Here is a 27,641-nt window from a genome sequence, read left to right as displayed (position 1 = left end):
CAAAGAAGTAATAGTTTGTTAATGGGCCATTGACTGACTCACTGCAGGCCTAGTAACGTTACACCATCCCATTGTGAGATGCTCCACCCAGAGGGGGAAGCCAAGCACTCTTTTATTGGATAAAGTGGTACCTTTTGGGAGACAGAGCAGCTCTCTCTTTGCGGGATTCCCAGAGAAGCAGCTCCTTCGGCGGGACTAGCGCGGTGAGGCGGCGGCGGAGCTCGGAGGCAGCCCCGGCGCAGAGGAAGACCGGCCCAACTGCCACCAGATCTTCAGAGAAAACGATACCCTTCTAAAGATCACCACTGCAGCTGCAATTCATCAACCACTGCAAGAGGAGCAGCTATCATTTCAACTGGACTGCTACCAACACCCCGACTCCTCAGGGTGTCAGGTTGTGGACTTTATCACTAGTTTTGTTTGTACCAATTGCATTTGCCTTTTTAAATTGTTATTTAGTTTCTCCTAGTAAAGAATTGTTACTCCCATTCCCATATCTTTGCCTGAGAGCCTTTTAATTTAAAAATCCTGGTAATTCGGAGGGAGGGGGTTTACCTTCTCCATTGCACAGGAGGCTTTTGCCCTCCTTTACAGACTCCTGTCTTGTCAAACCAAGACATGTATAAAGGAGCTAGCAGAAAAAATAAACCTTTCCAAATTCCCAGTGTCGTACGATATTTTCAGATGAATAAAGGCATAAACTTATGCAAGAGCATCTACATAAACTGTAATATTGGCTTGCATGAGACTCTGGTGCTTTTGTTATTCCTGCAGTTGGTAAATTCAGGCATAACAATTTCTGAAGTCCTTTGGCTTTTACAAACAGGTATGATTGACAGCCTCTAAATGCTCTGCTTTCCATAACAACCATGATTGACAGCCCTTTGGTGCATAGCCCAATCAGCCTAACAATGTTATTGTTCTCTAATAATTACCTGATAATTTTTTTTCAATGTGCTGCGTTAGTTATGGTTCTTCTGAACTCCCCAAAAGTTTTTTTAACTTGCACAGATTTGGGGCTGCCTTTCTGGGAGCCTCATTCTATGGTGGCACTGGGATTACACACACTGGTTCCCAAGGTGCACAGGATGTCACTGCCTCTAAGTGATGTTTTCCCTGGCAAACAGAATATATCAGAGCCCCAAAAATGTGACAATCCATGTGTCATTTTGGCATATACCACTCACAAAGTTTCTGTACAAAGATAAATGTTTCTTAACTGAATAGTCCCTGGAGCATAAAGAACAGAGCTCACAGCTTGCATGCACCCAGGGTGAGAGCCTCTCATGGGATGTGTGCTTGGAGCTCAGCTCTGTTCAGAGCAGTTTACTACCTCCAAGCTGCTGAAGATGGAAACTTGTTTAATCTCTGCTGAAAGCAATAATTGAGATTTTTCTGCTACAGAGAGATCATCCTCAAGAACACTCAGCCAGGGAAACTGACTTGTGTGAATCATATGAAGAAAATAATGACCTGGCAGGGTCCCTTTTCTGGTATCTACAAAATAAATTTATGAAATTGGAAAGTGTGGGTTTTTTCATCTCTTGATTTTCAGATAGGATCTGAGCAGGAAGGAAGCAACAAACATTGCTTCTGATTTCTGAAAATTTGTGAATATTTTTTTCTTGAGTATGTTGAAAAACATGATAAAGGCCACCTACATTGCAAGAAGGGCAAAAGAAAGATTTCTGTCAGAGGGCTATTGAAAGTATATTATGATGCATCTGGTTACTTTTAGAAGGGCCAATAAAAAAGAGAAACCCCTTAAAGAAGGAAGCATGCCCAGTCTGAGTTTTTCTAAATATTTCCAGTTTTTCAACAAGGATACTGAAAATGTGAGTAGGTATCAGAAGGAGAGAGCTGGGATTTTGCTTTTCAAAACCACAACTGAAGAACTTGAGCACAGTTTTGCAATTCACTTGTTGGGTCACCTTTTCAAGAACTAGTCTGAAGTTTGGCATTTCCACCAAGCTGCATTGTGCATTACCAAACAGACTGCTGACCCAGGGCATGGATTTCCTTGTGTGTATAACATTATAATACAGAGGTTTTGTGCATATTTACTGCAAATGGAAGCAAGTACACAATGTATAGATGGTATAGCCAAATGGGCTAATCCTGCTCATAAACATTTGCTCACTGAGATTCAGGGGCTACACTGGGGCAAACTGAATGGTTAGACCACTATTATTTGCTCATTTATCTTTCAGTACTTCTGAATTTTGCCCATATATTTACAGAATGTATTACCCATTTCCATAATATATTAGCCATGAGCACAATCTCTAATATCTACAGAGCTCATTTCTTTATTGAGTATTTTTCCTATCCTGTAAACATACTGGGCATTTTCCTGAAGTTGGGTTTGGGTTGACAAATTGTGTAGAGAACAATAGTGAGGTGATGAATCATTGCAATGATAGCACTGTCTCACTACAGGCTGAGCAAAGTATTCATTGCATACTTGATACAAAGCAGAGGACAAAAAACTCAGCCATCTCTAGCTTATGTCAACATCATAAGCAAGACCTAAAACTACCTTCCTACAGATCTTAAATCAATGTTGTGTCTGATACCTTTTTTCAAGGACTTTCAGGATGCATTACTGACTTCTCACCTCAGCACCCTGCAATAGCTCACCTCCAGCTTAGGCTCAGAGACTCCAGTGCACTCAGCTTGCCCAAAGTCTATTTTGGCACCTAAAGCTCAGTTCTTTCACATGCACAACATCTCTGCTTGCTCACCAAAAGGCAGCTCAGAGAATAGAATAATCACTGTGTGGATAAAATCTTATAGGGGTGCAGAGAGGGTGGGGAGGACCCATGTGTTATGCCTGGGGATCCACCCCACTGCCAGGAATGAGAAAGAAGTTTCCAAACAGATGAGAGCAACATCCTTCCCTGCTCTCTAGGGCACAGGAATGTGTGGGAGAGAGGCATCGTGAAAACAGCAGAGGTGCTGGTTTGCAGGGAGTCTTGCAGATTCAATGCTTTAAAAAAATTACTATAGCAATGGGATTTCTTCTAGTGCTTCATATCAGATTCCCAGACATTTTTGTAGCATAAACTGACCCCTGCCAGGCACACAATGCATGGATCCTGTAATTCCTGCTCTTCACAGATCAAGCTGCAGTGGGTTGGCTCTGGCTGGATGCCAGACATCCTCCAGAGCTTCTCTATCTCTCCCCTCTGCAGCTGGACAGGGGAGAGAAAACTTAACAAAAGGTTCAAGAGTCTAGACAGAGAGAGCTCTTAGCCTTGAGGTAATTCTGCGACGCAGAAGAATGAGATGAAGGAAGTACTTCATACACGTTCAGGATTAAAAGTGAAGATCAGAAGCCACATCAGCAGCCAATGCTTCAAAGAGAACCAGCCGCCCACAAACCAGCTGAAGAAAACACTGCATGTGGAAGAAGTGTGGCAGCATCTAACAACAGCTCCCACCAAGTAGCTACACAACCACAGTGTGTGTTGTATTTGAGATACCGAACTAAGAGAAATTAATGCTGGTATGAAGTTTCTTCCCTGCAGTGGGTGGGACAAGCTTTTCCTTCTGTCTTTTCCTGTGTTTCAATTCATTTTCCTCATCTTGCTCTCCTCAAAATTCCAGATGAAAATCCAGTGAATAACAAATAAATTTATTTTTTCTTATTCAATACAATCATCTAAGTTTATTCCATATGTTCATGGTCCTCAAAGCAGTTTTGATGACCCCCACTTTCATTTTATAAAAATGGAAATCTTCCCACTGTTTCACTGTGGGAAAAAATTGAACACTGTCAACTAAGGCCATTTTAAATCTTGAATAAATTACTTTTACCCTCTCATTACTTACCAAGATACACTTCCAGCATTCTCTTCCCATTAATATTTTCTTATATTCACAATGAATCAGCATCTATCTGATTTCCAATTTCACCAATTATTTATGAGATCAGCTAAATCAGTTTCATTTAGAATTATAGACTTAGTTACTCAAGGCAGAATTTTCTCACAATTAAGAATTTTAATCTGCCTTAAAGTAAATAATACAATAAAATTTAATCTCTGTTCAAGGTTCAAATATATTATTAATAAGTGATTTTAAACTGGCAAGAACATACTTAATTCTGGAGGTATCCTTTTAATCCAAAATTAATTAAAGAAGAATGGAAAAATAAAAATGTGCTATTGAGTATAAAAGACCCTGAAAAATGCATTTTTACATTCCAGTAATAACACTGAAACCAGCCTGGTTTTGTATCTTCAAAAATGCTATGAAATATGAACATATTAACTGATAATAGTCAATAAATTAGACAAAATTTAAGGTGCTGAAAGATGCACAGACCTTCAGCTGACAGAGGCCAACTCCAGAGAGGGGAATGTCGCAGCTTGGGCATAGAGCCCAGCAGGTGACACTGCACCACCAGCTCCAGGAAGGGTTCTGCCGCATCGCTGATTGCACACACTTCCTTAATTAGATTCTGAGAACTTGTTAAAACTTTTTAAAAGTGTGTTTGTATCATTAAAAGTAAGTTATCATCCATTCTGACAAATAACCTTTGTTGCCCACAGGTGCAGTCCCAGCCCTCAACAACTGAGAAGAGTTTCTCCAAATGGCTCCTGCTGCATTCCTCACCTGCCCTGACCTTTTCCTCTCTTTCACACACTAAATTTTCACAGACTAAATAACCTCAAACCCCATTTTTGAAGCAACACCTTCCTTGAAGCACAAGTTTCCCTGGTCAGAAGGTTCTGGGGGGAGGGGGGCGGGGGGTGATGGGGAGTGAAGCTCCTGGATGTGAGCTGGTTCCAGAGTCCCCAGCCCTGCTCCCCTGCTCTGCATCACCCACAGCCCACTTTCATTTTCTCTCGAGGCAAAAATCACACCACTTGCTCTTCACTTGGCTGTTCAATCCATATTCCTTTGCTTCAGTTCACCAAGGAAAGCTAAGTACTCAGGTTTTTTTAGTCACCCTGAATCCTGTTATTATTGACAACAAAACCACATTGCTGAGGTTTTCTGGGATTTTGTGGACTGTTTTTCTAGCCTGAGGATTTTGGCTAGAAAATTTTTTAGCAAAGTGAAAGAGAATGGAACAATTATATTAATTTTGTCCCATTTCTAGGCAGAGTGGCAGGGAGCCTGAGAATTTTTCTCAGAAGCCACTTGATTCATGTTTGTCTCAAGTCTCACTACCCTTGTGAGAAGCTGTCAGAGGGCAGCCAAAATTGCTTCACCTACAGATAAAAGGTCATTCTCTTTCAATCATAATGCAAAACCAGGGAAGTGCCACAAAGCAAACAGCTTTGCCCAAAATTCGTATTGCACCCAGAAATTCACCAACCATTAGTCATTGCTACAAATCATCATGACTAATCAGCTCAGCTCCACATCTTAACGACACTCATGGACTTTCACCAGCCTCAGGACCTATCCAACAGGGCCAGGGCAACTTTGGTGAACTGCACAGCAGGTGCAAGGTCATGGCGAAGAATGGTGAAGAAATCTCTCCACAAAATTCTCAGCAAATCTTGCTTTAAGCCAGGCTTGAAGATGTCCTGTGACTAACACAGCCAACATCCTACTTTCATACTTGGCCAGTGGTAGGAGCTATGCAAGCTGTCAAATTGGATGGAAAAGAAAGAGCAAAGTGGAGAACACCACAACCTGGGTTTCTTTTGGCTTTGCATCTTAGAAATCAGCTTGTGTTAGATATAGAGAGAAATGGGACTGCATTTAGATATGTTCTTTCTTTAGGTGAACTAATCCACCTGATTATATCTCAAAGTATCTTTATAATGCCATTATATGGGTATATTCACAGAAAAACTTTTACAGAAAGCCTAACAGCTGATTTAGTAGGATTCCTTCATTACAAGTTCTTACACAGCTTCTCTATTATTTCAGGCTCTCAAACAGCTTTTCAGATACACAGTATCTGTACAACATGTAAACATACCTATGTTCTGTTTACAAGCAGATAAATCAAGACCTGATATCTTGGAAATAAAATCCGGGAGAAGCAATAGAGCAGACACAATAGCCCCATCTGGGTTCAGTCCTGGATTCTCAATCCAGAAAGCCTGGATTGAGTACACTCGAGGTTTTCACTCTTTTAGCTCAGCCACAAGAGCAAAGCATACCCTTCCATCAAACTGGAACTCTTTGATAACCACTCTGCTTGTCAGACTAGAAACAGTAACAGAAAGACAGAGGGAGATGGTAAAATTAAGACAGTCATGACCATTTCACAGAAATTTCATGCTTCAGTGCTGGTCCATGAGACACCTGAGGAAAAACATGATTTTGGGCATGTTTTGGACTGGCAATTCTTCATGCCTGAAATTCAGCACTTTGGAATGAGTGTATCAGCTCACTAGCCCAGGGTTTTTTTCTTTATTTTACTGTTCTTCTCAGCTGGGAATTATCCCAGCTAATTCATGAGTTGAAATAGTCACTGATGGATTCAGTGAACTCAAAAATTAATGCAAGAGAAATGCTGGGATTATAGGGCCATGAGTGAAGGCAGGGTGGGGAAATCTGAAGAGGACCCTTCCTTTTAAGAGCAGCTAAATCCTCAGCAGTTAACTTAGCAGAGCAGCTCAACCCATCTTACTCAACTACAATGTAACTTGAATATCACCTCTGTCCTGTGCAATACTCTACAGCTGCCTGGCACTGTCTAAGCTAGATGCCTGAATTTCACCATTCAGTGTGAATGTCTGAAAACAGTCTGATGGCTCATGGACCATTTCTGTTGTGAATTTAAAACAATTGTAATGTCTGAAACAGTTTCTTCAACATCCATAACTTAATTCAAACTAAAAGCAACAACCAAGAGACATGAGCCTAAGTATCTCTGCCTGAGGCAGAAGAATTGATATATTAACTGAAGGATAAGGTGGAACACATTGTACCTCAGGAAATGCATTTGCTCCAAAACACATTAAGACTACCAACAACTTGGCTTGGATGTTCGCAGCATGGCACACCAAAAAAAAAAAAATCATTACTGTGCCACAGTATGCAATAAAACCAGGTTTCAACACAGATAATAATGCTCTAGAGAGAAAAAAGTACATGGCCAGCAAATCAAACAAAAAGGTTGGAATCATAAGGGATTAAATTTTGTAGTTTATTTGGTGTGACAAGTTCCAATTAGATGCCAAGGTTTCTTCTGGCATGTGAAAGTACTGTTCAATCCTGCTGCCTATAATTTATTGCCACTGTTCTTCATGCCTGCATCACCTCTGCACTCACACAGCACGTGTGGATCAATGCTGCCCTCCTGCACAGTCTGTCTCTCACAGGGAGTCCTTTCACCAATCGAGGCAGAACTGCCTGCAGAACTCCACATGAACTGGGCAAGGAACAGAACTTGGGTATGGACAAAAGTTGTGCTGTAAAGGCATTCCTGTGCTTTAGCAATCAACATAAATTTTGTACTACAAACTGGGACTTTGTTACGTCTTTTCACTAACCAAAACACCTACAGTAAATAATTATTTAGTGTTCCAGGATTTGCTTGTTCTACTTATACCAACATTAAAGAAAGAAAAATCAAGGCCTAAACAAAAATGCAGTGCATTTTCTATGCAGGAGAATAAAATTTGCTGCTTGGTCACAAAATGACAGACTGGCTGGTGTTGGAAGGGACCTCTGGAGATTATCTAGTCCAACCCCCCTGCTCAGGCTGGTTCACACAGAGGAAGCTGCACAGTAGTGCATCCTGGCAGGTTTGGATCTCTCAGAAGGAGACTCCACCATCTCTCTAGGCAGCCTGGTCCAGTGCTTTGTCACTCTCACAGTACAGAACTTTTCCCTTCTATTCTGATGGATCCCCCTGTGTTTCAGTTTGTGCCTGCTGCCCTTGTCCTGTCACTGGGCACCACTGGAAGGAGCCTGATTGGGTTCTTGTATACAGAGCCTAAAGAAGTCAAAGCAAAATGGATGGCTGCTACTGAGGGGTAGACTTTACCACAGATGAGAACAGAGACAACTTTGGATATTTTTTGCTACTGTATCCAACCTATTATGTTTTTAAAAATTCACCAAGAATGGTTGATAGGTTTTCTTTTTACCTGCAGAAGATGATAGTTTTTTGGGGTAAGTGGAGTGTTTTCTGTAGACATTTTAAAGGAACTAAAAATCTCATTAAAGCCAAACCAAACCAGAGCCATCAACTATAAAAATAATTTCCTCACCTCCTTCAAGCCAAACAGTTTGTTAAGAAGAAAAAAGTTCAAATTCTCAGTCTAAAAGTATCAAGCAGTGCTTAGGATCACAACGTGAAGTTCATGTTACACTGGAAATTCGCTGTGCCCTGTGAAACCACTGAGTCTGTTCTCTACATGGTTTGACTCCCTCACTGTGAGCTGGAAGCAGAACAATCTGGTGGGTGTGATGTTTTTCACTTCTCTATAATTCCACTCCTTGGAAGTTTATCTTCCCTTATCTTCCCTTCTACTTACTCCTTCTGTGACCTTGGAAAATAGAGGTAGAGATCACAGGAGCAGAATCCTGAAAGGATTGTTGCTTTTATTATCTTACTATTGGGAAGCTGATTAAAAGCACATATCCTTTCACAGACTACCCTGTCCATCAGCATTTTCAGCTCTCTTAAAATGGTCACTGAGCAGGATATTAAACACAAACTTAAGTACTCAGCACTCTTTATTCCAGTATAGGTGTTGTCATGGCAAATGTTGTAGGAAGCTGTCTGTCCTTAGTTCAGGAGTCCTATCTTAATTCTTATTACAACTCAACAATGGCAACAAGGACTTTGGTAAGAAAACCTCACTGGCCTGAAAGCAAGGCAAAGAATTGTTCTGGGGGATGGATGGTGTTATTTTAGCTGCACATTTTCAGCCAAATCGTTTGTCTCTGATGGTCCCTGAGCCGACTGCCAAGGCCACAGTGACAGTATGCTTGACCTGGTTTGGGGCCATCAGCACTTATCTGCTGAGTGGCAATCCAAAGCCAAAATCACTGTGCAAAAATCACTCAGATATCACCTCATACTTTCACAACACCAACCCAAGGACATTTTACAAGATCTGAAAATAGGGCCCTTACTATCTTCCCATTATAATACCAAACTGCTTTCTAATGTGATTTCTCTTGAAGCTATCAGCTGCTTTGGCATCAAGTAGGATCTCCCGATGTCTCTTGCAACCACGTAGAATGGCAAGGTGTGTATCCTGAAGATGCTCAGTCAGAAAGTCTCATAAACCTAGCAAGAGGTTAGACAAGGAGAATATGCTCCCAGGCTCCAGGCTGCTCAAAGTACCAGTTATTATTATTTAATAATAGATTGCAGCAGTCATCTCCATTAGCACCTAAATCCTTTTGTGTCGTCACATACCTTCTTTGATCCAATAGCTTTTATTCCATACCTGGTTTGAGCAGCAATGGATCTGCTGGAACACCAGGGCTCTCTGGGTTTAATTGAGGAGGATAGCATACTGCCAAAGGGACAGGAGCAGAAGCTTTTCCTTTTTTAGATTACATTAATACATTGCTGCTCTTAGGGAAGAATCCCCCACAAGTTTACAGAGCACTGAGTCAGCCTCATCCCTCAGAATGGATCCAGGTGAGGGTCAGCTGCTCTGCTGCTGGGGTGGGCACAAGGATGTCCTGCTTGCTGACAGCTCTTATGCAATGCAGATAATCCATTTTCCTGCAGTCATTTGTGGGTGTCAGGAGAAGCTAAGAATAAATCAGAAAAAGCCTCTGGAAAAGTCTGCTAAGCAGTGAGCTGAAAGAAACATCTCCCAAGGCAGAGTGAGCATACCCTGGCTTTAGCTTAAAACACAGCCTTAGGTGACTCTACTACATGATCACAGGTGATAATGACACATTGCACTTAAAATTAGTGATTGACTGTGGCAGCCACATTCTTCTCTCTTTCAGGATTTTTCATAGAGGAGCACAGAGGAAAGAAATAGAAAACAATTTCTATTTCTGCTCCTTGTTTCCCCATGTGGAGTGTGTTTAATTGTTTACCTGGGGTGATTGCTTGATTGGATTCTGGTGAGGATTGTTTGAGCCTGATGGCCAGTCAAATCCAGCTGTGTCTGGACTCTGGCGAGAGGGCCACAAGTTGTGAGTTAGTTAGAAAAAGTAGGTATGTAGTCTTAGTGTCTCCTTTAAATAGTATATTAGTGTATTATAGTATAGTTATAATAAAGAAATCATTCAGCCTTCTGAACTGGAGTCAGACATCATAATTTCTTCTCACCAGGTTAACTGCATTACAATAATTGACCTACCCAGGAAGTGTTAATATCAGCACACAAAAGTAGACATTAGAAAAAAATACTTACATTGCTGTCCATATGGAATAGATTCAAGTTGCTAAGCTTAAGAAAAGAGGTAGGTGCCCCCTCCTGCTCATTAAAGTGAGTCGTGAAGCAAATTGCAGCATTTAAGATCCTGCATACCTACAAGCCAGATAACTTAGATTTTTTTTTAACAGCTTGTCTCATATGAGCTACAACAATATGCATCTCCAGCAGAGAAAGCAGGTCAGCATTGACAGCCATTCAGAAGGAGAGATGGTTAATTAAAAGAAACAAGCCAATTAAGAGGCAATTGGACACTTCTAATCAGGAAGATACTAGGGAGAAAAGAAAGAATATAAGGAACATGACTGTCTGAGAATACCCAGTATCCCCAGCAGAGGTTGGGGAAAATCTGGTGGTGTGGATGAGATTCATTCATTTCCTTGCCTGCAAACTGAGGAAGCATGCTATGATCAGACACTAGAAATGAAAAATAAAATCAAAATCCAAGCAACAGCACTACATTTTTGTCAGCTTTAAGCTTCTTGTTTTCCTTGTTAACAAGATCAATAAATTTATTTGCAAGAGAAAGCTCTATAATTCTGTAGACTTACAAAAATTTGTGAAAGACAGGATTACTGATTAACTCCTGATCAATGCTGAAGCTTTAGGGCAGTCTAGCAGCTAAATTAATACTTCAACTGTACATGCGGGATTCGAAACCAACTGTTAACACTCTTGAGTCTCTTGCAAAGCAAGCTTGCTCTCAAGGTCTTCAGAATAAGCATAATGGTCCTGGGTTTGGTCCCATGCACTGTAAGCACAATGAAATTGTGGCCATATAAAATAACTGAGAACAAGGTTAGAAGGAAGTCCAAGTAATAAAAGGCCATGTCACATGAAAAACTGACCTTCACTGAATTTTTGCAAAAAGAAAACATTGCAATCCTTTTCTAAAGAAAATGTACGATGCAACCTAACCCACACCCACTCCAAATGAAAGGTCAATAATGCTAAATGTACCTTTTTATATTGCCCAAAAAAGCTGAATATACTGGATCTGTTGAAGTGTCTAATACCAGCTAGAATCAAGAACAGCAGAAGATAAATTCTTCTAGAATGTATCAGATAAGTCTTCTTGCCATATAATAAAAATATATGGAGAAGAAGCTTTTACTTCAATCACCATTAAAGAGTTTCAATTCATTCCAGAGGGGGAACAAAAAAACAAGCACATCTCTGCTCAGCGTAAAAAGCAACAGTCTTTGTAATGGAGCAGAAGGACTCAAACTTTTGTCTCTTATTCAGAAATAAAGCTCTGTAAACACTGGGCCTACTATCAATCTATCTTCCTGATGCTCTGAATGACTTCGTCCAATAATAGCAAAGCCACTGCCCTGCACTGCTCAGACAAGGTACACAACCTGCTGAGACTTGGCTTCAGAGCAAATCAGGAACAGGACATGGGTTGTCTCACCATAGAATTTGGAGTTTGAGATTTGAAGAAATTACCTTTTTATTTTAAGTTACAAAAAACATCATCCTAAATCTGTATTTGAATCCACAAATGGTTCCTAATAGAATAACATGTTGATTAAGTCATCAAACAAAACACTCTGGTGCTGGTAGAAGCTCTGTTTCTGAGAGCAACTGTGTGTCAAGTGCAAAAACTGACAAATTTTGAGTTAACATCTAGCTACCTGACCATGTTGTCCTTTTCAGCAGCAAGAGGACAGATGCACATCTCACTTGGTCAGAGCCTGGTGCTAATAATACCAAGGGCAGGGTTTGATCCCTGTGTGCCCATTCACTTGAAGGGCTGGACTCAATGGTCCTTGTGGGTCCCTTCCAGCTTGGACAATTCTGTGATTCAAATGTGGAATCAGCAGGAATGTTCCTACCCGAAAGTGCACAGAAGGAAAGGAATCTCTGCCTTTCAATTCATTATTAAATCACTTGATGCAACCCTTATGTTCACAATCTGCAGCTACACCGAGAAACATAAGCAGTCCAAAACCTCTAAGGACCTTAATCATTACAGAATATGCAGGGGAACTTGTTGACAACTGCAGTAGTCATTTAAATCTGCTGGCACTTTTGGAAACAAATAGCTCTGTATAAAATCCAGTTGGAGCTGGTTTCTCCTCCTCCAGGTCTCTGAACACTGACAGCAGAACATCCCCATCTCTACCCACCAGGTGCTCAGCAGGGCAGACAATGAATCCTCTACAAGATCATGTGGAACACACGGGTGTTTTCTTTCCTGAGAAAAGCACAAAGCAATTCTTCAGCAGCTGTCACCAGAAACATTGTTTCTTCACGTTTTTTTTTAGTGCTGGACAGCAACCATGGATTTTTTGTGGAAATAGTTACCCTCTCCAAAAGTACAACTCTTCACTGTTAAAGTCCACAAGCAATAATTGGTTGGCGATGTTAAATCTTTTCTGTCTCCCCATCAGAAAGCTATTTTATCATTAATTTTTGGTCAAAGCCCAACAAATCATTCCCATCCATCAGAGGAGGATGTGCTGCAGCAGTCTGAGACTGCAGAAGTCTCCAATCACCAGTAAGACATCCCTAAACTCTTGACCTTGTGTGCAGACCTTGTCTTTCCACTAAAGTGCTGCTCAAAACATCCTTCAAGATCCATAACTACTGATTTTATAGTATGTAAACTTCAAAACACTTATTTGAATTTTAAGGGACAAGGATAGTACAACAGAAGTCAAGAGGATGAAAGACAAGACCATGCAAAGGAGATAAATAATTTTGCTATATTCTTTTAGATTAAGTGTACAGAGCTTTTATGAAGCTAGTGAAAATCTTCTAGATGAGCCTTTAGGGCACATCAATTTAGAATTATTTTCTTTCTGCTCTGTCCTTACTAACATTGCTCAAAAACAATGATGAAAATAGTTGCCAGCAATGTAACCAAGCCTGTGAGAGGCACCATTAAGGCTTCTGTGCCTCAAGGCACATCACTTCTGCTCCTCCTTTTATTTTTTCCATATATTTAATTGAACTTGGCAGTAACTTTTACCACATGAAACCAAGACGGCAAAGCAGTAGATTTGATCTGTGTGCTGAGTCTGGACTGCCTTGCTGTGAACAGCTGGGGAAAGTGGTGCCTGGAGATTCCCTGCGTTTGAAATGGATACATGTTACCTGTCCTCCTGCTCCCACTTAGTGGAAGTTTTGCTCCACATCTTTTCCGTGTAGCAGCCAAAAGCAAAAAAGCCAGGATAGCAAACCTCTTCAGGAATTTTCCCTAAATGACATGTAACTCTTGATAGGGAGCACTGAGTATCTCACTAGCAAAGGTAGAGAAACCAGATCCTTTACCCTAATCCTCATGCTCTCAAAATATTATAAACCACGGGCAATCAAAAACAAAACTAAAAACCAAAATCTTGGATTAACAGTATATCTACAGTCCAGTCTCCCCTTCACTTTATTTTATGCTCTGTTTCAGCCCAACTTTGTTTGCCAGAAAGATTTTTCAAAATGGAAAGCAGTATCTTTTGTATTTGGCTGAAATCCACCACTCTAGGACATCCTTCCTGGCTGGAAGGTACAGAAACAACACTGCTAAATGTGTTCAGGACCAGAAGTATCTGCTCATTTGCAAAGAGAATAAGGAAAACCTCCAAGATAAGGGCCTGAAGTCTGAGATTAGATAGAAGTTCTAAGAGTCACCACACATATCTAATTAGCAGAAGTGTACAAGAGAGTGCTAGCCTTCTGTGTTTGGGTGAGAATGCCCTGAATTGGCACACCTGTAGGGCAGGATAGGAGACCAGTGCCATTCCATCCCAGAGATATCTGAAGCCTGGGGTGTGCTGTGGGTTGTGTGTGCTGGCAGGCAGGGGGTGCAGGCAAATACACCCTTAACTGGCCCCTTCTTCCCCTTTGTACAAGAGAGCAGAAATCAGGGTCCTTCCCTGCTCCTGAGGGAAGATGGACAGGGCTGGGGAGGCAGCAGTGTCATCCTCACTTGCCAGTGGCTTCACCTGTATTGGTCAGCAGCTCAGTGTCCAGCTCTGCAGCATCAATCTCAAATTACAAAGCATTTCTAATGCACAGGATCATAGAAGTTGGTGCAAAACCAACTCTGTCCTGAAGCTGTAGAGAAGAAAAAATTATGGCAATAATGGAAGGACATAATCAGTATTATTGTCATAATATATCTGTAGTTACTGCACTGGCAATTTTTCCAAATGGGTTAGCTTAGAGACTGGCCTCTTGCATTGATTACTAAATTACTTTCTTTACAAAGGTCTAAGTGGCTTTGTCTTCCAGATGAATAGCCTGAAGCCACTTGGTTCAGAGCTTCAGTCTCCTGAGATTCATCTTGGACAGTAAAGAAATGAGACAGACGAACACTAAACTACTCTGTCTAGAAATCCAGCAGTGGCTTGGCTGATGAGAACACTGTGTAAAGTACCACTGAATTTAAAATAAATCAGAGGTGAACTGAGCCTAGTCAAAAGTTGGAAGAAGTCAGAAGCAGTATTTGATAACAAAGCATTTTAAACCAAATAAAGCTTTCTGAAGAGAACTTTGGCTTACAACATCTCACTTCATCTGGGAGAGCTGCCTTGCCAGGCAAATCAGGAGCAGTGTGCTGGAACTGGCACTTTCCCAACCTAGCCACTGCCAGAATTCCAGCGTGCCCTGTTCCCCTTGCCTGCCCTCAAGGAGCAGCAGTTTCTTCGTTTGAACACACAGTTATACATTTGCACAGCTCTTGCTGAGCAACACTTACTTTTTTCTTGAAAGAGAGCACCTGTGCTCAGGGAGGGGAGCTCTTTGCAGCCACTTGCACATCTGGTGGGTGGTGATGGCGCGCTGCTAGCTGGGACAGGAGAAGGGAGAGGCCGTGGATGCACAGGGTGAGGATCTCACGCAAAACCACGGGGACGCGGGTGTACTCCAGCCTTGGCCCACATGGAACAGGATCTGGGCAGCACAGCAGGAAACAGGGAATTCGGCCCCTCTGGCAGCTGCTCCAAAGGAGGTTTGGTGATGAGCTGGGCAGGTTTGCTCTGCCTGTGGCCCTCCTAGCAGGAATTCAGTGGGCTCTTCTCAAAGCACTCTGAGCCTGGGGATGACACTGGGCTGAACACGCCAGGGAAACCTCTGGGGAAGAGAGATGGAGAGATAGAGATGAATGAAAAACAATGTTTATCCTTGAAATTTTAATGCCTTTTGCTTTTCTAGAGTATGTTTGAAACATGTTTGCTTTTCTAGAGTATGTTTGAAACAATTAGATTAGTCTATTACAAAAAATTCCATTAATTGGACAGGTTGGTCAGCTGTGGCTTACTCAGAATTTGTTCTGGTTTTAGCATTTTATCATTAAACATAGTTCTGAATAATTCAAACCTCACAACGTCAAGGAAAAATTGCCCATAATTAACATATTCAAGTGTAAGCAGCTTTCATCATGCAAATACCAGCAAGAGCTCACACCACTCTCCCCCCCCTCTACTTCACTTGTTTATTTAATCTGGTTTATCACTGAATTTCTTCTCTGGGTTCCACTGATGCAAATTTTCACTGGTTTGAACAGCTCCTCTGCAAACACAACAAGCCAGCTCCATATGGGAAGGTTTAATCTGTCACCAGAGCTTTTCAGCAATCAGATCCCTAAGCATTAGCTTTGGTAATTAAAGCAACACATTTGAAAAATTAGCAGAAGGGAATACACTGGCATATTTCTGTGCAATGGGGAGAATTTATACCTTCAGCAGTCACCAGTGGAAAAAAGCCAGTAGAGCATGCCACATGATGTTGCAGCACCCCTGGGCTAGAAAGACAAGTAATATGAGTCATTTAAAAACCAGAAACATTCAAAAGATAATTTAAAAGCTACCAAACCTCACAAAATCGAATAGATACATGAATCAATTAAAATCTCTATGAAGCATCCTAATTGAATTTTGCTGTAGTAGTGTCACATGGCTTTGGAAACTACCCTTCAGTAATCCAATTAAAAATTGGCATGTTCCCATCCCTACTTATTCTCCCTGATTCATGAAATATCAGAAGGAAATTAAAAAACAAGGTGGAGGGATTCAGGAAAAATAAATACTAGTATTTAAATTTTGTCAGGTTCTTCTTATTTATGAATCTTAAACTCATTTATCCAAGACAGTGGATGGCATCCTTCTGCAAGAGTGAATTGTGGCCATGAACCACTACATATATCATGGAACACAGCATCACAGGCAAGAGGAGTCATCCAGCACAGAAGCCCAGGCCAGGGAAAAGCCTGACACTCTGTGGAGCTGAACGGCTCTTGCTCCAAAACATCCTGACTGCACAGCCCAAGGAAAAAAAAAAAAAAAAAAAAAGGCAAAACTCCCCAGTGCACCCTACACCCTCGCACAGACCCCAGAGCCTGAAGCAGTTCCAGGGAAGCCTTCATGGAGAGGCTGTCCAGGAATCCAAGAAAGTCAAAATCTCTTCCCAGGAGTCTGCTGTGATATCTAGTAGAGCACAGAAGTGGTAAACAAGAGGGGGAAGGAGCAGGAAAATCAGCAGCAGCACAAAGAAGGCCCTGAGCAGATGTGTGTTGGCTGCAGCAGTGTCTGCCCCACTAAACCAGCCCCAAAGCAGGGTGAGCAGAGAAGCAAGAGCTTAGGGGAAGCACTCACATCTGTAAGCATGGAAAGTGGGAAATTACTGATGCAACTGATCTCAGCCTACCCACAGACCTACCAGCATATCAATATACCAAATATCAGACCATCAGTGCTCTCCAAAGGGAGAGGAAGCCAAGCAAGAGATTGTGCACAGAAGATTTGCACAATGTGTCTGTGTATAAGGGGATCCTGTAATGGACCATCCATTGCAGGTTCTTGGCTCTGCATCACTGTCTGTTTTCAAGTACCACAAAATTTCTGTCTTTGAAAAATCCTTTTTGCAACAAAAGTGACTCTGAACTGGTAACTCTTCTTTACCAGGCCACCCAAGATGGTGCAATTTATACTGCATATAGATGACAAACCCCAAGGAAGACTTTGCTATGCTACAGTCTGAGGCCCAAGGCACTCATGTTGGTGACTCTCCCAGCATCTGACAGCAGCTGATATGAACCTATGAGCAGAGGACAGACTGCAGCAGCTGCTCTGAGCCTTGAAGGAGCGACAAACCCCCAGCTTTACACACTGCACAGTACCTCCTCCTTTATCTTTTCTAAAATAACCTCTCAGGAAAGCAATTTCCAAAGTGACTAGTGTTACTGGTGACACACAACTAGGTGAAAGAGAGAATTTACAGTGATTAGGATAGAGCAGATTTATGGACTAAGAGGACAGGCAATGTGTGAAGGAAGGAATGAAATGTAATGAGGCCAAGAAAAAAATAAACACATGCTTTATTCCAACCTAAATAGACATGTACAATTAGACAGGAAACAAAATCTAAAACAATTCACATAATGCTTCATAGCAGTATAAAGAGAGAGCAGAAAAGATCTTGCAGCTCTCACAGACTTCACAATACAGAGAACAAACCAAGGGAAGACTGTAAGGCTAGTTGAAACATCCATATGAAATGGACAAAGAGCCTATCAATCTCAGGAGCACTTTTTGACACACTGAAAAATGTGAGACACTGCCAAACAGGCTTCCAGAAGGTTCAAACTCAGAAGACTCAGGAGACTGCAAATTCTTAGCTGTATTCCTGACTAGCTTCTTTATTTGGCTCAGAAGTAAAATTATCATTCAGATATTAGCAGTTTCGCTGTTCAAAGTCTAATGTATTTTGAACACTTAAACAAAGTCAACAAATGTTTAAATTAAATATAATCTGCATTTGCTTACTGATTTTAATTAAGTTGCTGTTCCCTTGAAAAGTGTGCTTAAAGCCAGTGCAATAGGAGAATAATGTTAGAGCATTTAAGACTCTGTGTAGGGAGTGCTGTGCTCCAGGACGGTTTAGGTGAATAGAGATGAGAGATCTCTGAAGGTTGCTCTTGGGGAATAAGGTTTATTGGGGATGCAGAAAGGTCCTGCCTCGAGCTGCCAGATGCAGCACATGGCAAGATTTGAGGGGATAGGGGAGGGGAGAGACAAGAGGATGCTCTAGGAGAGGGTGGAGGTCCTAAGAGGGGAGAAGGTCCAAGAGAAGGGGAAGTTCCAAGAGGGTGTCTGGCCCCTCGGAGACCCCTCATCAGGGGGCTTCAAGTTGGGCTGGAACAAGGCTCGGGCCAATGGGGTTACAGGCACTTGATGTTTTAGGGGAGGGTTACAGGTGTGGGGTGAACCAACCATACATCTTTTGGGGGGTGAGATGGAACAGTCCATTTGACTTTTGGACTTATCTGTAGGTAACGGTATTGTCCAGCCAGCAGGGAGGATTGTTTTCATCTTGGCTGTATTATTATGAATAATTATATTTATCCATCCTTCCCAACAACTCTGTACCATGATTAATATATTTTTCAGTATATTGCAGGCTGAATTTAGCACTGTAGTCAATGTTGCTACATAACTGCTCAGATTCATCTTTCAAATTAAAAAAAAAAAAAACCAAAAAATTGAAAACTTAACTAAATTTTGAACTTCTGTGACAGAGGCATAGAAGAGTGTTTTACTTCATTTCCCGCCCCCTCCCCCATTTTTATTTATATTTTGAGTTCAGTTCCTTCAGAATTCCCTCCCTGAGCCCACTAGACGTGACAAAAGAGTGTCACAGAGATTTATATGGCTTTAGGAAGAAAAGTCACCTGTGCTGGCTTCCCACAATTATTTTCAAACATAAATGTTATAATCCTATTTAAGAAAAAAATTTATTCCTTGCACAAGGGTTGCAAAATCTGAATCCCATCCATGGGCTCCCCTCATACTAAATACATCCAAGAGCAAAGGGTATCCCACCCACCCCAGAGCACGTCCCCAGCACAGGGAATCTGCACAAGTTTTTTCTCTTGTAGTCCACAACAAATAAAAATATTTCTTCTATTTGTTTCAATCTCTGAAAATATTCCTGCATAGACTGTGGTTTCATTTTTATCACAACATGGACATTGTACTGGATGAATTTTTCTATGGATTAAGGGAGAGAGTCAGATGTGGGGGGACAGGCTGTGTCTGCCCTTTACCCCAGAACTGGGAACCAACAAATAGAACCCCAAAAAAAACCCCCCAAAAAACCCCAAAAACCACAAAAAAACACATAAAAAACAAACAAACTAACAAAAAAAACCCCAAAAAGATCAAACAAACAAACAAACAAAAAATAAAAAATAAAATAAATATTTAAACCCAGTTTCAGTAATTCTGAATATTACTAACTAAAGCAGCAAAAGAAAATTGTTATTTTGCAGAGTATAGCTTTCAGTTTTCCTTTGAGCGGCTTTGTGTCACGTAAAAAGATAATAAGAAGATAGCTCTATATGTCTGGAGGCCTGATTTTAAAAAATCTCTAATTCAGAACCAACAGCCACTTTCTGATCTAGAAATAAACAGCCTAGGACAAAATCACAACTCAGCACCCCACAGAAGAGTACTACACACACAGACACAGTCACAAGAGGACAGAAGATTAACTCTCTTTTTGATCTTTTGATGAGAATGACACAGTTTTGACATGAAACTGCATTTTCTCCAGTGGACACCAAACAACTCAGGGTAGCACAGTCCAAGAGAGGATTTTCAAAACTGCCATCCATCTAACTTGAATTTGTTTCTACCAATTCATCTGGTGACATCCAAAGTCCCAAGGCATGAGCACATTGCTCTTTCCCTGCTAAAGAGTCAGCATAGACAATGTAGGATATTTAAGTATTTTATAACATTCTTAGGGAAGAAAATTAAACAGAGCAAGGTACAGCCAGAAAAAGCCAGCAATAATATTTTCCACTACAACAGAATTTTCATTTCATGGAAGTTTGGCACTGGGTGCATAGGAGCAGGGTCTCTGCCAGCAAGGTAGGGTTGCTGAAAGCAAACACATTAAACCCACAGCAATTCTTCATGGCTTCAGCTTTGCCCTCTGTCATTCTCCTTTGTCCTGCAGTCCTTTGCACAGAGAATGAGACATATGCCAGTATCACTTTCTGCTCTGTCCCTCAGACACCTCTCTTCTGGCTTAATTTCCAATTAGCATTCCTGTTTTATACCCAGTATATAATTCATAATAATTTTAGTGCAGTCAAACATTTCATCTCCAAATGAGAGAAAGGTTAATGACACCTCCTGTGACTGTCACTATATGCTTTGCATAAGAAAGGGAGTGGATTTTAAATAACAGGAGACAGCCTCTCCTGCAATGTCTCAGAGCGGATGATGTTCCTTCTTCATCACTGACCTTCAGCTGCACTGCCCACGTTTTCCAAACCAGGAGGTGCTTTCTGCCTTGACACTCTTGTACCCCAAGTAAACAGAGAAGGGGCCCAAGTATCCTAAGCCCAGATCGTTGTCTGTAACAGAGCAAAAACTGTGACTTGAAAATGGAGCCAAAGCACCAGTGACAAAGTGTTTGCATTGGTGCACTGCTGCGAGTGTCTCCTCCCTCCTAGAGCAGACACTCAGCTCAGAACCACCACACCAGGCCAGCCCTGGGACTGGGTTGGGCACAGGGAAGGGGTCCTGCTGCTCTGGAGCCAGGAAGGGTGACAGCAGTGTCAGTCCCTGCTTCACCTCCAAAACAATGCATGTGGAACCCAACCTATGTACTCAAAGACAGAAAACATTAGAGGGAACACAATGCAAACAAGAGGGACAATCTGAATAGGAGTTTGACCTAAGAGCCACTGACTACAGCCAAAATATTTCCATATAAGTAACTGTTGTTAATCCTATTGTACAATTCCTGTTACCTGTTAATCTTTCCCCAAAGGAAAAAAAAAAAAAAAAACCAAACTAATTCTGATTGCCTGGTAAAAGTTACCACTGGCTGTGGCATTACAATAACTTCAAGTATTTCTATGTTAATAGCACACCATGTTAGCAACTATATTTCTTCCTATTTTTTACATTTCTTGTTGTTTATATAATTCCTTTTACCTCCAACTTATGTCAAACTGCTTTTGAATCAAAGTTGGAATTCAATTCACAATGTAGAAAACAAGTTTTTTAATAGGTGCAGTGGCTACAAAATAAACCATTGAGTTTGCATTTAAAAAAGAGTCAGCACATGAAGAAAATTATCTACATGATTAGTGATTTGAGGCAGTTGTGGCTAATCATATTATGATCAAAAGATTAGAAAATACCTCACCTCATCTTTACCTAAGAAAAGATTGATGATATATGCTGTTTTTATGAACTACAATGCTTTGCAATTAAGCACATAATTCACGTGTTTAGCCAGAGAATTCCCTGGGTTGTAACTTTCTTTACATGATAATAGGAAACATCTTAGGTTTAAATATTTAATGGTTTATGTGAACTTGAGATATGATGGGTTTAAATCTTAATAAAGAAATTGTGCAATGTCATTTTAATTCTGAAGGAGCATTTTCCAAATATTTTTATACAAGGTTTAAGTTGAAAAGACGAAACCAACCCAAACAAAACCACTAACTTCTCCCCTCCCCCAGGACTTCACATTCCCTGGAGATGGAACTGATTTGAAGGATGCTATCAACAAGAAACATCAGCTTCAAAACTTAATTCTCATCAGAAGCAAAGCAGATGGGACTGAAATTGTAGTCCAGCACCCCCACATAACCAGTTCACAGGAGCAAAGGGGTCTTATCCAAAATAGGAGACAGTGCCTGGGCAGAGCAAGATGTCAGGTACATCATCTCAGCTCATCACACGGCTCAAACACCCACCCCTTCCGTCTCTGTTTTGCACTGGAATCCACTGACCCTCTTGCCAAAGTGGGAAAACTCTCTGTGTGCTGTTTGTGATGGAAAATTTGTCATGTCACTTTTACTCAGCATCACAAACATAAGCCATGTTGGTCCCAAGAGAGTCCAGATGCTCAGCAGGATCCATCCCCACAGCAGGTTGCCTTTCCCCCCAGGACAGCACAGCCCCTGCTCAGGGCTGAGCTGCCCAAACACCCCACGCCCTCTCTGGCAGTGTCGCCTGTGCCCAGGCCAGCCAAGACCCTGACACAAATCTGGTCTGAGACTTCAGTTCCCCATTGCCACGGCCATGGGGCAGGCAGCTGAAGTGTCCTGCAAAGTCTGGCTTAAGTTCTGGCTTTAGTTCAAACAGGAATCAATTCAGGGAAGCCCTCAAATATCCCTTTTGCCTTTAGGAACATTTACAGCACAAATCACTGTGTTTTGTCTTGGTGCCAGACTTTGTACTCACTTTGTGTTACCATGAACAGCTGCCAAAAGGGAAGGGAGAGGAACTGAGGTCCATTAGCCAGACTTTAATTTTTCATGATCTTCCCAGAAGTCACTGCCTGCGCTGCTCTGATGCATCTGTGCAGTTCTCATCCAAGTCACTGAAAGCCCATGCTGCAGCCCTGGGGTATCTACAACCTTTCATCCTGGGTGCCAGCAGCACAGGCAGCAAAAAGAAAGTTGATCCTCCAGAAAGCACCACTGGGAAGAATGAGTTCTGTGTCAGCTTGCTGTCTCCACAGAATGATACAGTGGCCAAGCTGCAGACATCATGTGAGATGCTGATTCTGGATATATGCCAAATGAAGGAACTGGCATTTCTATCAGCAGGAAGCATTTGGGTTGAAATTAAGACAACTGCTCAGGAATGACCAAGTGTGCTTACCCAAGGGATCATAGCAAGTGAATTTTGTCACCTAAAATTTAATGAGACATTCCTGCCAAAAGGGGTCTGCTTTTTTCTGCCCCTTCAGGGGGAACTCACCAAAATAATCTGCTTGGTGCTCACAAGGAGGTGAAGAAATGCACACCAGTGATTTACTAAAATATGACTATCGATCTAATATCTATACCCAATTGAGATGGACAAAAACTCTCTAGGAGTTTAAAGTTAGAAAGTGTATGTTTATTGAGACAGCCGGGCAGTACCTGGGATAATTCCCTAACGCACACTGCAAAAATCACAGGTATTACAAAGCTTTTTTATTTACAGAAGTCTTGAATATACAAAGTATGAATGCATATTCATATCTCTGTCACTTCCTCTGCCTGCTTCATATGCTAATTGGCAAAATGGCCATCAAGCATGTGTAGTTCTGTTCCCTGAAATGAGTCAGGAGTCCATTTTGGGGAGGGGTCTCCAAAATGAAGAAGTAAAATAAGTCTTTCTCTTCTGACCTTTCTATCTTTTCAATGCATACATGACAAATGAATCTTTGTAGTTTTCCTGTGTTCAATGGATTCCTCAAATATGGGAAGTCTGCAACTGTTTTGTGTCAGTGAAATCTGTTTATCACATTCTGTTTCTCATGATAAGCACAGCTACCCAAACATAAAGTTGACAAGCAATGAGTTAATAGATCCTGGATATCTTATCTAAGATCTGACTACTGTTAACTATGAAGAAAGCCTATTTATCTACTTCCCCTAACTCAGCAACATCTAATTTAACTATCATCTTAGCTTTCCTAACATTCTTAATTCTTCAAAATTAATGTCTCATCAGAACCTCTGTGACAGCCACTGCCTTCACAAAATGCCTATTTAATGTTCAATGGCTGTGAGGCTAGACTTAGCACTGTCATCTTTAAAATCTAGCCTACCTAGGATGGGAAAAGTGCAGTTTATTTAAATTTGCTCTTTGTCTTTCAAAAAAGACTCAGGGAAGGTTCTTTAAGAACACTGAGCAATAACAATTAATAATATCTGAGTCACTGGGCTGGTTTGATTTTAGACATCAATGGGTTCTCTGAGTGTCATGGTTTGACACTGGCACAATGCCAGTGCCTCCATGAAAATGCAATCTCTCAATTGAATGCTGTGAAATGAAATCGAGAACAGAGCAAAGCAGGCCCAAGCTTAATAACAGAAAAAAAACTTTATTAAGCTACTACTAGAAAAGAAAAAAAGGGAAAAAAAAAAAAACACACAAAGATCAAAATGAAAACCTTACAAAGCATTCCTCCTCCCACCACCCAACTCCAACAAACCACAGTGAGACACAATCTGGACCCCAATCAGGTTTCCACTCTACAGACAATCAATACACAGGCCTTCGAGGGAACAGTCTCTCCTGTGCCACAGACCCCCCAAGAAACACAGATGCCACATCCTGTGCTTCTATGTCACACATGGCACTGCCCGGAGAAAAAGTTTGCCATGGTGACCCTTCTCCTTTCCATGCACAGTGCTCTCACCACTAATGCATGGATGGACAGACTGCTCTTAGGATTTTTCCTTTCAAGGATGCCCTGCCAAGAGGGGGAAAAAACCAACAGTTCAGGTTTTCATTTTTTGGGACCACAGTCCCCCCCATTTTCCCCTGGGGCCAAGGGTCTACGAACAGAGATCTTCTTCTCTTCTCCTTCTTTGCGGACGGGGCACCACCACAAACCCCCTAACTTTTCTCTGTTCGCTCCACTTCTGTTTTTTCCCAGCTGATGCAGGTCTCTTGGCTCACTGGCATCCTCCTAAAATACAGTCTCTTTTGGAGGAGAAAAATTGGTTCCGTTTGTGGCCAACAAGGAAAAAAGACCAGCCAAAAAGCCACTCCTTGTCCCCCTCCCATCTAGAATTTCTCCTTCTAACATCCCAGGGTCCAAGCTGTCTCTTCCTCTCTCAAACCGAGGAGAAATATTTTACAAAGCTTTCATTTCTAAGGAAGGGTTAAAAGTCCCGACTCCCTGGCTGGCTCTTTGCCCAGATTCTCCGACTCCCACAGGCAGCCAGGCACCTTGCAGCCCCCCCTCACCCTTCTCCTTCACTGCAGTGAACTGCTGATCTCAAGAGAGAGAGACTCTGGGGGAGGATGGAGACATCCCAGATTTCTCCACCCTTCCATCTGCAGGGGGTTCCAGTCCCTCCACCCTTGGGCCCACCTCAGTCAGGCCATGGGCCTTCCCCTCCCCACCCACCCACGGCCAGGCAGGGGAGAGGCTGCAGTGCCCGCTGACCGAAACCAAAGAGAACGAGTTCTCCTGGGAATTCTGCTTTTAACCCCTCTGTGTTCTCAGAGGCGTGTCCAGCCTCAATTGGTCAACATCCAAATTGACCTCTTCCTTCCGGAAAAATTATTTTTCAGTGTCAAATGACGACACTGAGGATTTTACCTTTTATTAGTATTTTACATTTTTTTTTTAGATTAGAACATTATTTTTATAACTGCAGTTGGGAAATGAGTATCTTAAGTGTTTTTTTCCTTTCAATGCAGGGTTACAAAGTGATTTACAGTGAAAATTATGGAGACTTAATATTTGAGTTTCCTCTGGAACACACTGTTCCTGCAAGGTCAGTACCACTGAATAGCATTTAAAACTCATGGAAATATATGACTTGTGGGGCAGCCAAAATTCTGAACTCCCTAATGACCTGTGCCACAGGAATAAGAATCAAACAGCGGCAACTGCCAACAAAGTTTTGGTCACCAATTTGGGAATTAAAAACCCTCCTAAACTGATTATAGCCAAGATTTGCAGGGACAGCACAAAGAGCACCTCTTTCCCTGACATGAGTCATTAACTTCTATATGATTTGCTTTCTATGTTTTAAGATCACCCAAACACTTTTGCATTAATTGCATTAATGCAAGTAAGGGATAAATGCAATTTAAAACAAAAATCACAGGACTCATTTACATTTCCCAATCACTTTCTAATGAATAATTTTACATGCAGACAGTGTCCACTCTGTAGAAAAGGCCCCTCAAAGGCAGGGTCTGAACAGCCACAACCTAGCACTTTAGAAAGTTATCACACCAGTCCCCATGCCTGCATTCAACCAAAAATACAACATTTATTTAAAGGTTTGCATCATTTCAGACAGCTGCACAATGTCTCACAGATAAGCAGTACTGTGGAGAAAACAAAGGCAGGGAAAGGGCAGGCACTGGGGACAAGGACTGACTCCACAAGACACCCATCATGGCATAACAAGCACTGCATTCTTGGCAGGTTTATCGCTGCAAAAAAGGAATTAAGTGCAGCCTGAAGAGCCATAGCACATGGGAGCTGCCTAATGCTCAAACTTCACACCTGGATTTACTGATGTTGTAAATGTCCACATCATGACTCTCAAAAAACTCATTTCCTGTAATCAAACAGCCAAGTGAAAATTTAAAGTTTTGTAATACTTGAGGCAGGAGCAGGCGATTATTCCCCATGGCTGAGAGCCAATAACTGAAAATAGTGTGATGCTAAATGAATAAAACTTTCAGAAGTAGTTAAAATAATAATGAAACCTTTCACTGTAAAGGTGCTGAGTCAAATGTTTTTGAGTGTGCGCCAAGACTGCATTGCTCAGAAAACAGATGAACTCTTTACAAAATATCTATCATAACTCTTCTGAAAATAATTTTTATTTCAATTCACTTGACAAACTTCCCAGTAGGGACAGTTGGGAATCATATATGCAATGCCACACTGTGGAGCTGTATACCTAATGCTGATCCAAATCCCTAATGGACATCAATTAAAAATGGCCATTAGGGATTTGGATTTAAGATTAATTAAACATGAAGATTATTTATTTCCACAGCACATTTTAAGTATGTACTTGTATGTGATGAAAACTTTATTGTTTATGCTTGGGAAATAAAGGGGGCAGGATGCCTAGTGTTAAAACAAATTCTCTAATTTAACTTTAACGAGCCTTGTCAAATCTCTTGATGAAGCTTCCTCACTTCCAAGTACCACAATGAGACTGCATTAGCATTTAAAGGCAGCAGGACTGTGCATGTTGAGCCTTAGCTTTAACCTGAGGCAAAATATTTTTCTTTTAAAAATTAGCTAAATGGAATTAGCTGATGGAATTATTTTACAGTATTTTAGATAATGTATGTATTTTATTTACATGATTCTATTTATGATGGAAAGCACTAAAGAAAAATTAGAAATTAAAAAAAAAAGAAAAAAAAAAAACAACCAGCCAAAATTCTGCTAGTTGTTGGCAGATTAAAAGCAACAGGAAATTCTACATTTCCGAAGTTTTCCCAAAAATTTCCCCTTGAAAACAAGAAAACTGTTTTTTCTTTTCAAAAAGAGATCACATTTTGACCACTTTGCTATGACCAAGGTATCAGCAAATGCCTTAGAACCAACAGTACATTTGTGCTGTTCACACTGCCAGGAAACTGTAACCCATATTATAAATTTGTTTTAAATGCAAACATTTCTATAGCAAGAGACATTTTGTGCTATTTAAGTAGAAAACAGTTCCAGAGAAAGTGAAGTCCTGGAGGACAGTGTGGCTCTGCTCCTCTGGATCTCTCTGAGCTGTAGCAAGTCCCTAAGCACCACAGAGGGGGGCCCAAAAATAGACCCAGTTTTTAACAATAAAGCACA

At 41.3% G+C, this 27,641-nt stretch overlaps 1 protein-coding gene across 5 annotated transcripts in view; it reads right to left on the bottom strand.

The window, feature by feature from the left end:
- Positions 1-27,641, bottom strand: part of HTR2C (5-hydroxytryptamine receptor 2C) — a 240,410-nt gene that overhangs the window by 81,835 nt on the left and 130,934 nt on the right. For 4 of the 5 annotated variants that reach the window (XM_031504841.2, XM_031504840.2, XM_031504839.2 and 1 more), the window contains one exon: positions 15,034-15,407. The gene's annotated coding sequence lies outside the window, so the exon portion shown is untranslated. Of the gene's footprint in view, positions 1-15,033; positions 15,408-16,012; positions 16,078-27,641 lie in introns of all 5 variants that reach the window. The other variant, XM_031504838.2, reaches the window with a different exon arrangement.

This window comes from Lonchura striata, chromosome 14 (genome assembly GCF_046129695.1).
Source record: "Lonchura striata isolate bLonStr1 chromosome 14, bLonStr1.mat, whole genome shotgun sequence".
NCBI classification, from domain to species: Eukaryota; Metazoa; Chordata; class Aves; order Passeriformes; family Estrildidae; genus Lonchura; species Lonchura striata.
The sequence above is the reverse complement of the archived record's forward strand: the minus strand, read 5'-3'. Positions and strand labels throughout refer to the sequence as shown.